The sequence below is a fragment of the Mustela nivalis genome (genome assembly GCF_964662115.1).
Source record: "Mustela nivalis genome assembly, chromosome: 2".
NCBI classification, from domain to species: domain Eukaryota; kingdom Metazoa; phylum Chordata; class Mammalia; order Carnivora; family Mustelidae; genus Mustela; species Mustela nivalis.
Genome location: NC_139021.1, coordinates 51,553,157 through 51,564,751, shown reverse-complemented (window position 1 = coordinate 51,564,751; position 11,595 = coordinate 51,553,157). Strand labels below are relative to the sequence as shown.

Below are 11,595 nucleotides of genomic sequence, written 5' to 3'. Positions count from 1 at the left end.
GGCTGCGCGAAGCAAAGGGAGTTGGTTTGTTTGTCTTCTTGGGCACAAGACTTCGCATCCTGTCCTTAAGGAAATATGCAGTTATTCACCTGGAAGACTGCGCATGCTGAAGTTCCCTCCGTGCTGCCACCCAAATCGGGGAAGACCTCACGAGGATTGTCTTTTTTTTTAATTGATGTACATCTCTGAACCGGCACAGTGCTTGGTACAAGTATTTGCAATCATCAAGTGAAGAAGGACCTTACTCAATTCCGCATTTGTCCTGCACCATTGTTACTTAATAATAAAGTAAATACCTCTTGCAAGGGAATCATTAGGCTTGTTAAAAGTAAAGGTTTTTTATTTTATTTTATTTTTTTAATTCGGAAGGGGAAAGTCTGTAGTTCTGAGGTCCCGAGTGTGTTCGGAACCGCGTTTAGTCCCTCAGTTTAGAGAGCCCCGTCTCATTTAAAACAGCTCCTTGAAGAAAGCTTTTGATTCTTTCAGGAAGAAGGGGAGTCTCATGTACTTGATGAGCCACTTCAAAGGCACCAAGGAAATAGAGGCTCTTCTAGGTGGAGTACGAATGGATGTCATTCCATTGGTGTGACACCAGACACGACTCACTCAGAGTGAGATGAGCGGCGATCAAAAACGTACTCACGAAAAAAAAAAAAAAGTACTCATGACATGAACTGGAAAAATATTCAATACCTTGTGTATAACAGGGTCTATCTAAATCAATATTCATTGAGAAGGGGAAAGGGTGAGATTGGGAACAGTTATTACTTCAAGGTTTGCTCCTGCGTGAATCTGTTTAAGATTTCCATCTCAGACTTGCTTGGGTCCCTGGAGAAACTCTAGATTTTAGAGCTAGAAGCAACCTAAGATATCATTTAGTTATGCCAGCATCAGTTTTGTTTTTGTTTTAAGATGAGAGAACAGGGTCACAGAATTTAAATGATTTGCCCAAATTAATGGAAGAGCCAGGACTAAAATTCAAGTATCAAAGACTTCTGGTATTCTTGAAGTTAAGAATCATTTTTGTATGTTTTAGATTTCATATGTTTCTTTTAGCTGGTTGAGTTTTACTAAATGTTTAGGATGTCCTAAACTGGTGGCAGGTATTTTATTGGTCCAATGATAAAATTAAAATACTCTTATTTTTTCAGTTCACTAACCCTGGGAGTACAGGGAACATCAGATAATTAAAGTAGCCAAGATTGCAGTTGCTAGCTCTTTCATCTCTAGTCTCCTTTGCCAGCTTCTCCTCTAGGTGCTACTTCAACGTGTGTTTCCCTTTAATTTTGTGTTTGGCCCATTTATCAATGTATGTCCTCATAGAAGTGAAATTCCCCTGGTTCCAAATGACTCCCATAACCATATTATCTTGAGAACTTTCTCCCAGACTGAAGTTCTCTATATCTGTCTGTAGGCATATTCACTTGGTGTCATCTGTCATATAAAACTTAAGTCAAAATGGATGCTTTCTTACTCCTCCCTAACAAAGACAGTGTACCAAGTTAGAAACCCTAAATTTACTCTTCACCACTCCATTCTTATTTCTCTCATGGAACTAGTTATTAAGCTCTATTAATTATTCCTCAGAAAGTTCTCAAACCTACACTCTTCAACTTCTCAGGTTATTTCCTCCCCTGAAAATTCACTTCCTTACCTAAGATCTTCTGATGGTTCTCCATTATTCACAACATTAGTTTAGTAAGGAAAAGCTTTATTGGTAAAGCTTTTCATGATCTCAGCTTCAGCAATAACTACTTCCCCTCAAACACCCTCTCTCCAATAATTTCCTAAATGTATCTTCTGGTTCTTTCATATGTACAGGTCTTTCCTTTTCCCTTGAATGTGCTCTATACCAGGGTCTTCCAAGCTATGAGAATAAGAATCAAGAGGGGTGCTTGTTAGTAAATACAGCTGCCCCTACCCGTCCCTGGGTCTAATTTCGAGGGTCTGGGATTGGTCCTGGGAAGCCAGATCTTTAACAAGTGCCCTTACATTCATTTGTATAGATCAATTTGAAAAACAGATTTCTCTTTTACTCCACCTTCAGAATATAATTCTGTTATTCTTTCAACTGGGAAAGCTTTGAGTGCTCAGCCAAAATTCAGTCCTCCAAGACATCAGGCCCCTGCTATGGTAGTAATTGCTTCATACTGTCCTTACTAGCACTAACCAATCAATACTGCGATGTACCGGACTAAAAACTTCAGTGGATTCTATTAGCTAGGAAATAAAATCTGCACTCAAGTTAATTCAGCAAACCTATTCTAGATTTGATACAAAATTGAATAAAACATGGTCTCTGAACTCAAGGAGCTCACAAAGTCTAGGGAAGAATATCTCTGCTTGGCATTTAAAGTCTTTCAACTCTTTGTCCCACCTACCTTTCTCACTGTCACTCAAAGGACTCTCCACAGTCTGTGCTCAGCATAGCCTCAGACCCTTAAAGGTGCTATTCCTCCTACTTGGAATGCTCTTTTGCTCTCCCATTTGAGCTGGTTTGTTTCTGCTTTTCCTTTAGCAGTCACCTCAAGTATCTTTTCCTTGGGAAATTCTTTGTTCTCCTGACTAGGGCGAATCCTGCTGTTATTACATTTATTTGCATCTCCTTCAAAGATTAGTCCCAGATTTGATCTTGTATTTGTATGATTTGATTAATGTTTGTCTCCCCATCTCAGCTGTAAGCTCCATGAGGACAAGGGCGTGGTTTTGTGATTATATAGTTACTGTAGAACTCTTTGTTAATATGTCTCCCTATGTTTATTCAGTCTTCTGTAGATTTGTTATATCTCTGAATAACAGTTTATCTTGCGTACCATATTCTACATTAAATCTTTGAACAACCTAAGTTCAAACCTGAACAGTTATAACAGCTAAAATTCTTTGAGTATCTTATTATGTACTAGGCACTTACATGGATCATTTAATCTTAACACTTTTAGGTATTCTTGTTCCCATTTCATAGAATGCCTTATAAAAATTATTCAACTCCTGCCTCCTTGCCTCCATCAAGAAACTGCTCTCCCTTTTCATCTCCTCACTGACTTAATTGATTATACTGACCAGCTCTCTTCCTGGTGAATCTCATAAACTAATCTCTTAGTGAGGAATTCTTTCTCCATTCCCCAAATTTACTTGGCTATTTCCTCACCTTTCAGCTCTCAAAAGAGGCTTTTAAAATCTGGCCCCCTCAGTTTCCCATTGTTGGTGCAACAAATAACTTTAAACACCATCAGCTTGTTTCTTTTTTAAGACTTTTTTTTTTTAAGATTTATTTATTTGACAGAGACCACAAGTAGGCAGAGAGAGAGGAAGGGAAGCAGGCTTCCTGCTGAGCAGAGAGCCCTATGAGGATGTGGGGCTCCATCCTAGAACACTGAGATCATGACCTGAGCTGAAGGCAGAGGCTTTAACCCACTGAGCCACCCAGGTGCCCCACCGTAAGTTTTTTAATAGTACCTTACTGGAGGTCAGAAGTCTTAAAACCCATGTGATGGCATGGCTGTATTCCTTCTGAAAGTTCAAATTTCTTGTCTTTTTCAGCTTTAAAAACTACCTGTGTTCCATGGCTCAATGACAACTTCCTCCATCTTCAAGGAGGACAAAATGAAATCCTTGAATATTTGTGCTCCTGGCCTTCTCCATGCTTCCCTGTTTCCACCAACCTCCTTCTCTTACTCTGACCCTTCTGCCTTCCCCTCTTAAGAAGCCTTGTGGTGGGGGCGCCTGGGTGGCTCAGTGGATTAAAGCCTCTGCCTTCGGCTCAGGTCATGATCCCAGGATCCTGGAATCGAGCCCCGCATCGCGCCGGCAACGAGCCCCACATCGAGCCTCGCATCGAGCCCTACATCGGGCTCTCTGCTCAGTGGGGAGCCTGCTTCCTCCTTTCTCTGCCTCTCTGCCTGCTTGTGATCTCTGTCTGTCAAAAAAAAAAAAAAAAAAAAAGAAGCCTTGTGGTTACATTGGGCCCACCTGGATATTTCAGGCCCATCTCAAGAGCCTTAACTCAATCACATCTGCAAAAGTCCCTTTTGACATATAAAGAAACAGTTACAGGTTTCAGGCAATGATGTTAGCTAACTGAATCTAAATATAAATAAATAAATAAATAAAATGGTTTTGGAGGGGGAAGGGGTTGTAGGTCAATGTTGATTTGTTCATTCACTAATTCAATAGACATATTTTTTGAGGCCTTACCATGTTTCAGTTCTAGGAAGTATGAGAATGTATCTTGGAGTAGGTAAAAAAATGGTCCCATAAAGTTGTCCGCATTCTAATCCCTGAAACCTTCTTCCCCCATTCACCTGTTCTCTCTTTCTCTCTCTCAAATAAATAGATCAATCTTTAAAAAAAGAAAAAAAGTAGGGAAGGCAACAAGATAGTGAAGAATGAGAAAGAGCATTCTGTAAAAGGGCATTTATAATGCTTAGGGCTTAATCAGCAGAATTGAAGAAAGATGTGAAGCAACGAAAACCCCATCATCAAGACTACCATGACCACTATTATTACAGCAGCCAGTGTGCATGGGTGTGCTTAGAAAACATCATGTTTTTTATTTTTTTTAAAGATTTTATTTATCCATTTGAGAGAGAGAGAGAGAGAGAGAGAGAGAGAGAGAGATCACAAGTAGGCAGAGAGACAGACAGAGAGAGAGGGGGAAGCAGGCTCCCCGCTGAGCAGAGAACCCCCTCCCCCCGCCATGTGGGACTCCATCCCAGGACCCCAGGACCATAACCTGAGCTGAAAGCAGAGGCTTTAACCCACTGAGCCACCCAGGTGCCCCTAGAAAGCATCATGTTTTTTAGCAGCAGTTTGTTTCAGAAGGAAACTTTGTAACATTTTTATAAGTAATTACTTTTTAGAGAGATAATTTAGTTGTCCTGATAAGCATACATAAAACTATTTTGAAATGATGGTGTAGATTGTGTCTGGGCACAAACTGGATATTCACATGTAATTAATTAGCTGTAAAGTTTTTTCTTTCTTTTTTTTTCTTTCTTTCTTTTTTCTTTTTCTTTTCTTTTCTTTTCTTTTTTTTTTTTTTTACATTCATGGAGCTTTATTTTTCCCACAAAACAAATCTGGACTTCCAAGCTTGGCACATCAGCATTTTTGTCCCTCAGACCCAGATGTGGAATCATTTTTTTTTCTTTTGCCCTTTATTTTTTATTTTAGTTTTCTCTCTGTGGGCTCCACACCTAGCATGGAGCCCATCTTGGGGGTTGAACTCACAATCCTGAGATCAAGACGTGAACTGAGACCAAGAGTCAGACCATTAACCAACTGAGCCACCCAGGCACCCTGGGAATCATTTCTTAATAAATACCTCTACCCCTCAGGCAGAGATAGTGGGGAAGGGAAAACCCCTCTACATTAATCTGCAGGGTGCTAACTATAAGATTTTTTTTTATGTGTAGGGGCACGTGAGGGGTTCAGTTGGTTAAGTGTCCAACTTCAGCTAGGGTCATGATCACAGGGTCCTGGGATTGAGGCCCTGGATCCAGCTGCATGTTTGCTGGGGAGTCTGCCTTTCCCTCTTCCTCTGCCCCTTCCCCCCACTCATGTTCTCCCTCTTTCTCTCTCAAATAGTCTTTTAAAAAGATTTTTTTCATGTGTAATAATGGCTATTAATACGTTTACTCCTTGAAATTCTCACCAACAAAAAGGAATCAAATATTTTAATATGTAAATTAGTTTCTAGAGAATACATTTTGAAAATATGAGAAAGTGATTATCTCCTTCTCAAGTGCGAGGTGCAACATCTGTCCAAAGTTTTTTTCCATTGCCCCAAATAACATCACCAGAAATTTTGTGAGTACATCTGCCTACTGGCCTCAGAGATTTAAAACTTCAAAGTATAGGTTTCTCTTCTGCATCAGAATGACAACACAGATTACTGGATCTAGAAAATGTGCTTCCCAATATTTTAATATTTTATACCATCATTTGAATATTTTATCACTTATGTTGTATTTCTTCATTGATTTATTCAACAAATATCGATATAAAGCCTTTGAGGTGCCAGGATCTGTTCTAGAAACTGGTAAAAAAAGCCAATAAAGATCCCTGCTCTCGGGGCTCCTGGGTGGCTCAGTGGGTTAAGCCTCTGCCTTCTGCTTGGGTCATGATCTCAGGGTCCTGGGATTGAGCCCCGCATCGGGCTCTCTGCTCAGCGGGGAGTCTGCTCACCACCCCCCCACCTACCTATGATCTCTGTCTGCCAAATAAATAAATAAAATATTTAAAAAAAAAAATCCCTGCTCTCATGTGGAGCATTCTTGTGGGGAGAGGCACAGAAACTAAGCAGAATAATAAAACCGAAACAGCATATGATAGAGGGCGGTAAGTGCTATGAGAAAAATAAAGCTGGGAAAGTGAGTAGGAGTCCTGTAGGAGTAGGAGGGTGGGAGGAGAGGCATGCAACCTTAAATAGGGTGGAGCAAGAGGGCGAGACACAAGTCAAGGCCTACAGAATGTGAAGAACTGAACAACATGGGTATCCAGGACAGGTTTCGAGGCAGAAGAGCCGTGCAAAGGCTAGAAACTGTGTGAGGTGTGGGGTGGCTGGTAGAACGGTTGAATAAGTGGGCAGGGAGGTCGAGGAGATGTGACAGTAGGGGTCAGTAGCACCGCCTACATGGACTTGAAGACCTTATGAAAGTCTTGACTTTTTACTGAAGTGAGGTGGGAAGCCAGCTGGGGGTGGTGAGGTCTGACCCAGGCTCACTCTGGCTGCTTTATAGGGAAATAGTTGCAAGGTGAAGATGACCACAGGGAGGTCAGTTGGAAGTCTGTGATATCTAGCTGAGAGATGAGAGTGGCTGAGAGCAGGACGGTAGCAGTGTTGGTGGTGGCAAGTGGTCAGGTTTCTGTAGGAGTTTAGCACACGGGGCTTGCTGATGGATTAGATGGGGGTGAGAGAAAGAGAAGTGTGTAGAATGACTCCAGGGCTTTTGGTCTGAGTGAAAGGAAGACATCATTGTTGGAGAAGGAAAGGAGCTGAATTAGAAACTTGTGTGTTCCTCAATGAGGTACAATATCTTATGTGATTGCACTCAGGTAGAAGGAAATTCTGGAGGTAAAGGAAGGTAAGAATCAACTTTGGGTAGATTATGCAATAAAGGTGACAGTGAGGTAGAGAGCTACATCTCATGTTATATTCATTAAGTGGTTGGTATAGAAAACATTCTACAGCCAAATCTGATGACTCTTAGATTCTGTAACTTCTTTCTGATCAGGGATAGGCAGAGATATGCGAAAACATGCATAAAGACCTATGCAGGCAAAACTGAGTCACAGGCACCATATGTCTTCATTATGAATGAGGGCAATAAAAGTTATTTTTGCAAAATTATTATTTTTTCATCAGGGCTACTTTTGTACTCATTATTGGGATTATTATGTACAATGAATATTTGGTTCTAAGAAACAAAAGGAACTGCTGATGAAAAGAATGTGTACATGCTTGTTGAGCTGCTTAATAAATAACTATTTGATGATTCTGCAGTATGTTTAAAGGGTAATTCTTCTTCTGTTGCTTTAGAGAATTCATTTGGCATTCTAAAAATGGATGTAATTTCAAGCAGTGGCCAAAATGTATCAATTAGCCTGACATCTAGGTCTTTTTAACAGATCTATAAATTTCCAATTTCCTTTGCCATCTTAACCATGGTAAATCATCCTGAACAAGATCAGTCTTTTGAACAACAGCCTCCTTATTAACTGAGATCAATTGAGATTAGAAAATGAAAAATACACTAGATGCTGAGAACTCTTTATGAAACCACATTGGTAGGATGAGTATTGTATGAAGATAAATGTGTTATTTTCAGCTTCTACATCATTGATTTAAAAATTTATTCTCTATATCCCATTGCTGGATTAAACACTAATATATATTTGGATGGTTTACTTGCTTATAAGTGTTATCTTTTCCCTATTGAGGTTATGTATTAATGGAAGGGAATTATTTTTAATTCAAATGTATCATGCTTTACACAACACATGCATTTCTACACATTAAATTGATTAAAATTGATTTTTTATTGAATTGTAAATTAATGACTAAATCCTTTGTTTTAATTTCTGATTGATTTTATTTGCTCTTTGGATAAAATACATGATGCTTTGCCTCCCATGTGGACTCTATGTGATCAGAACTCTGCCTACCCTTAAAGGCAGTCTGACAGCACCGTCCTCTTCTTTCTCCAAACCCCATCTACCCTGGCCTTCTTTAAAATCTTAATATTTCACACTCAATATTTTTGCACATATTGTCAAAAAATTTAGTTCTTTAGCACTGCCTGCCTTATTACTTTCTTAATTAATGAATTGCCTGTCTTCCCTTAACAAGAAAGTAGCCTCCAAAAAATACATGGATTTTAGTCTTTTTTCTTCACTGCTGCATCTCTAGCATCTAGAATTGTGTTGGGTATACAGTATGCACGAGAAAAGATGAATGAATGAATGAATGATTCCTCACCCTGGAATACCAATTTTCCTTCTCTACATCTAGGTAACTTCTATTCGTCATCCAAGTTCCCCTTAAATGTCACTTTTTCAGGCCACCTTTTAAAAATATATATATATTTTATTATGTTTAGTTAGCCAAAATATAGTACATCATCACTTTTGATGTAGTGTTCAATGATTCATTAGTTGTGTATAACACCCATTGCTCAGCACAATTGTGCCTTCTTTATACCCATCACCTGGTTGTCATCCTCCTGCCCGCCCCCGCTTCTGTAATCCTCAATTCATTTCCCAGAATCCAGAGTCTCTCGTGGTTTGTCTCTCTCTCTGATTTCTTCCCATTCAGTTTTCCTTCCCATCCCCTGTGGTCCTCCAGGCTATTCCTTATGTTCTACTCCATATGAGTGAAACCGTATGATAATCATCTTTCTCTGCTAGACTTATTTCTCTTAGATGGATCTCCTCCAGTTCCATCCATGTTGATGCAAATGGTAGGTATTCATCCTTTCTGATGGCTGCGTAATATTCCATTGTAGATGTGAACTACATCTTCTTTATTCATTCATCTGTTAAAGGACATCTTAACTCCTTCCACAGTTTGGCTCTTGTGGACCCCCAAGACATGATCAGCTTTCTTTTATTACTTGTTCTTATAGTTCTCAGTATTTCTAAGTTCTTCATAGAACTTATTAGAATTTTATCTTATAAAGTCTACTTCTTGTGAGGTAGTTTGCTTAACTCCTATCTTCTCCCCCAAACTATAAAATAGCTCTATCTTTTTCTTTAAAAGAAAGATTTTATTTATTTATTTGAGAGAGAGAGAGAAAGCACAAGAGCAGGGCGAGGTATAGAGGGAGAAGCTAAGCAGGGAGTCGGATGCATAGTTCCATCCCAGGACTCTGGGATCATCACCTGAGCTGAAGGCAGATGCTTAACCAACCCAGCCAGCCAGGCACCCCTCTATCTTGTCCTTAATAGTCTATCCAACATCTATGTTCTTAATAGTCTATCCAAATCTTCCTATATTCCAGCATAACATCTGGAACAAAGGAACGCCCAATGCTCAATAAATATCTGTTAAATGAAAACATGGGTTTTCATGGATAAGCAACCCTCATTATAACTTTCAGTCCTCTGTTCCACTTGTTCAATATTCTCCCAACAACAAAAAAAAATAGTCATTAGTGAACCACAAAACAATGTGCTGCTATACTGGAGAAGTTCTTATTTAAATATACCCCTCCATGAATTCAATAATGCTTGGAGGATCGCTTAATGTTAATGCCTCATACCAGGCTCTTCATCCCCCACTTTATTTAATTAAATAAGTACTTAATGGGTTTCTCTTCTGGACCAAGCCATATAGAGGGAAAGAAAGTCATGTAAATAACGAGAAGACCATATGCTTAAAATAGAAAGACCTCTTACCCTCTAAATGCCTGTGCGAGCTTCGCGAAGTTACCAGTTGAGACTTTGGCTCCTTATCTGCCAAATAGAAATACCAATATATATTTTGTGTGGGTTTTGGGGGGCTTATTAATGATGTAGGCAATGTGTCTGCCACATAGTAAGTGCTCAAAAGATGGCAGTTGTTACTGCTATCACTAGAAGGTAAGCTCCTAGAAGGCAGATTATACTTGCATTTCTAGTATCTTATATATAGAATACTCTTCATAAAGTTTGGTTAAACTAACCAGCAATGAGAACTGTAGCAGAATATGTGCTCCTTCTGAACTCCCGTGGGGCTTAAAAGATAAGCAAGAAAGTAAGTTCCAAGACAGATTCACAAAATATTTAAATAACAATGAAATACAGTACTTACTATAGTTTATGATACATATGAGGTTATAGTAACGTATGTGTTCTAGACCATAAGCGCTTTACAAGGCCAGGCAGGAAATGATCAGAGGTGGCTGGCTGGAGTTATTGGGAAATGATAAGTTCACGTGTTTGTGTGTGTAGATCTATACCAGTGAGCCTCCTGTGAAAATGCTCTATTTCTTTGTCAAAATTGATGCTGGCTACACCAGTGTTGGATAAAATGGATCAACCTGCTGCTTCTGTGTTATTATAATGGCAGACAAAATTGGGTTATTGATCTTGGGTAGCACGGTGTCTTTGTTATAGTAATGGCTGCTTTTTTCCCCCTTTAACAATCAGAGGTTAGCTAACATCGCAAACAGGTTTTGATGATGTTGGGTAATGTTCCTCAATATTTGGTGTATTATGTGGGAATAAACACTGGCCCTTCAAAACTGGAACATAGGCTCAAATCCATTTTCCATGTCTTTGTAGCAGGTTCAGCACCGGTTTTCAGTCCTATCCATCATCCATAATCATTATCTGCGGCTGTCCTTTCATCTTACCAAACTCTCTGCTTGCAGCTCTAAGAAACAGGGCTGAGATAGTGGCCATGAACAGAATGTTTCTTTTTTCTAGGATGCGTTTTCCTTTTTCTTCTTAGGTGTCTTTCTAAAGATATTTACAAACACAGGGGGCACTCCATTAAAGGTTTTCGATACACCAACACCCACACTGAAAGCTTCAGATACCTACTTAACAGAATAGAGAGCAGCAATCACACTCAGTCCTGACATTAGGAAGAGAGGAGAATACCATCTTTCACCCACTTCAAACCATGTGAGGATGATCTAGAATCCATCCGTGCCAACTGGCAACCAGGCACACTTCAACCTGCCCAGAGTCTGCATCTGCAGAGACAAGCCCAGTCAGACCAGTTGCTCCCAGAGTAAACCGCTTGCCCCCAGACCTGCTTCAGAGTGAAGGGCCTGGAAGCCCTTGCCTCCCACACCATATACACCCACAGGAACATACCTGAATATTCTTATTCACAAGGACAGAGACCTGAATACAGAAACACTGTGCTCGCACACACTCGCAAGCAAAAACACATGTGTGGAATGAAGTTTTATTTCTTTCTTTGTTCAATTTAATCGGTAGATCTCACTTTCAGGACTCACAGGAGACCCCCGGAAAATTGGTTCGCTTTTCTCGGAGCCATTCGCAAACCAGTCAGTCCTTCAATCCCGGGTGTGTCTTCCGTGTGGATCAAGCAGCAACTTTGTGGCAGTCGTGTTGATCTTTTCAACTCTTTCCCCTGCTCTC

General features: G+C 39.9%; 1 long non-coding RNA gene across 1 annotated transcript; it reads right to left on the bottom strand.

Moving 5' to 3' along the window:
• Window positions 1-369: 369 nt before the first annotated feature.
• Window positions 370-11,511, bottom strand: LOC309859029. The gene is made up of 3 exons (XR_014308498.1): window positions 11,305-11,511; window positions 11,022-11,180; window positions 370-638 (listed from the first exon to the last, which is right to left on the bottom strand). It is a non-coding gene; the product is annotated as an uncharacterized lncRNA (long non-coding RNA).
• Window positions 11,512-11,595: the final 84 nt, after the last annotated feature.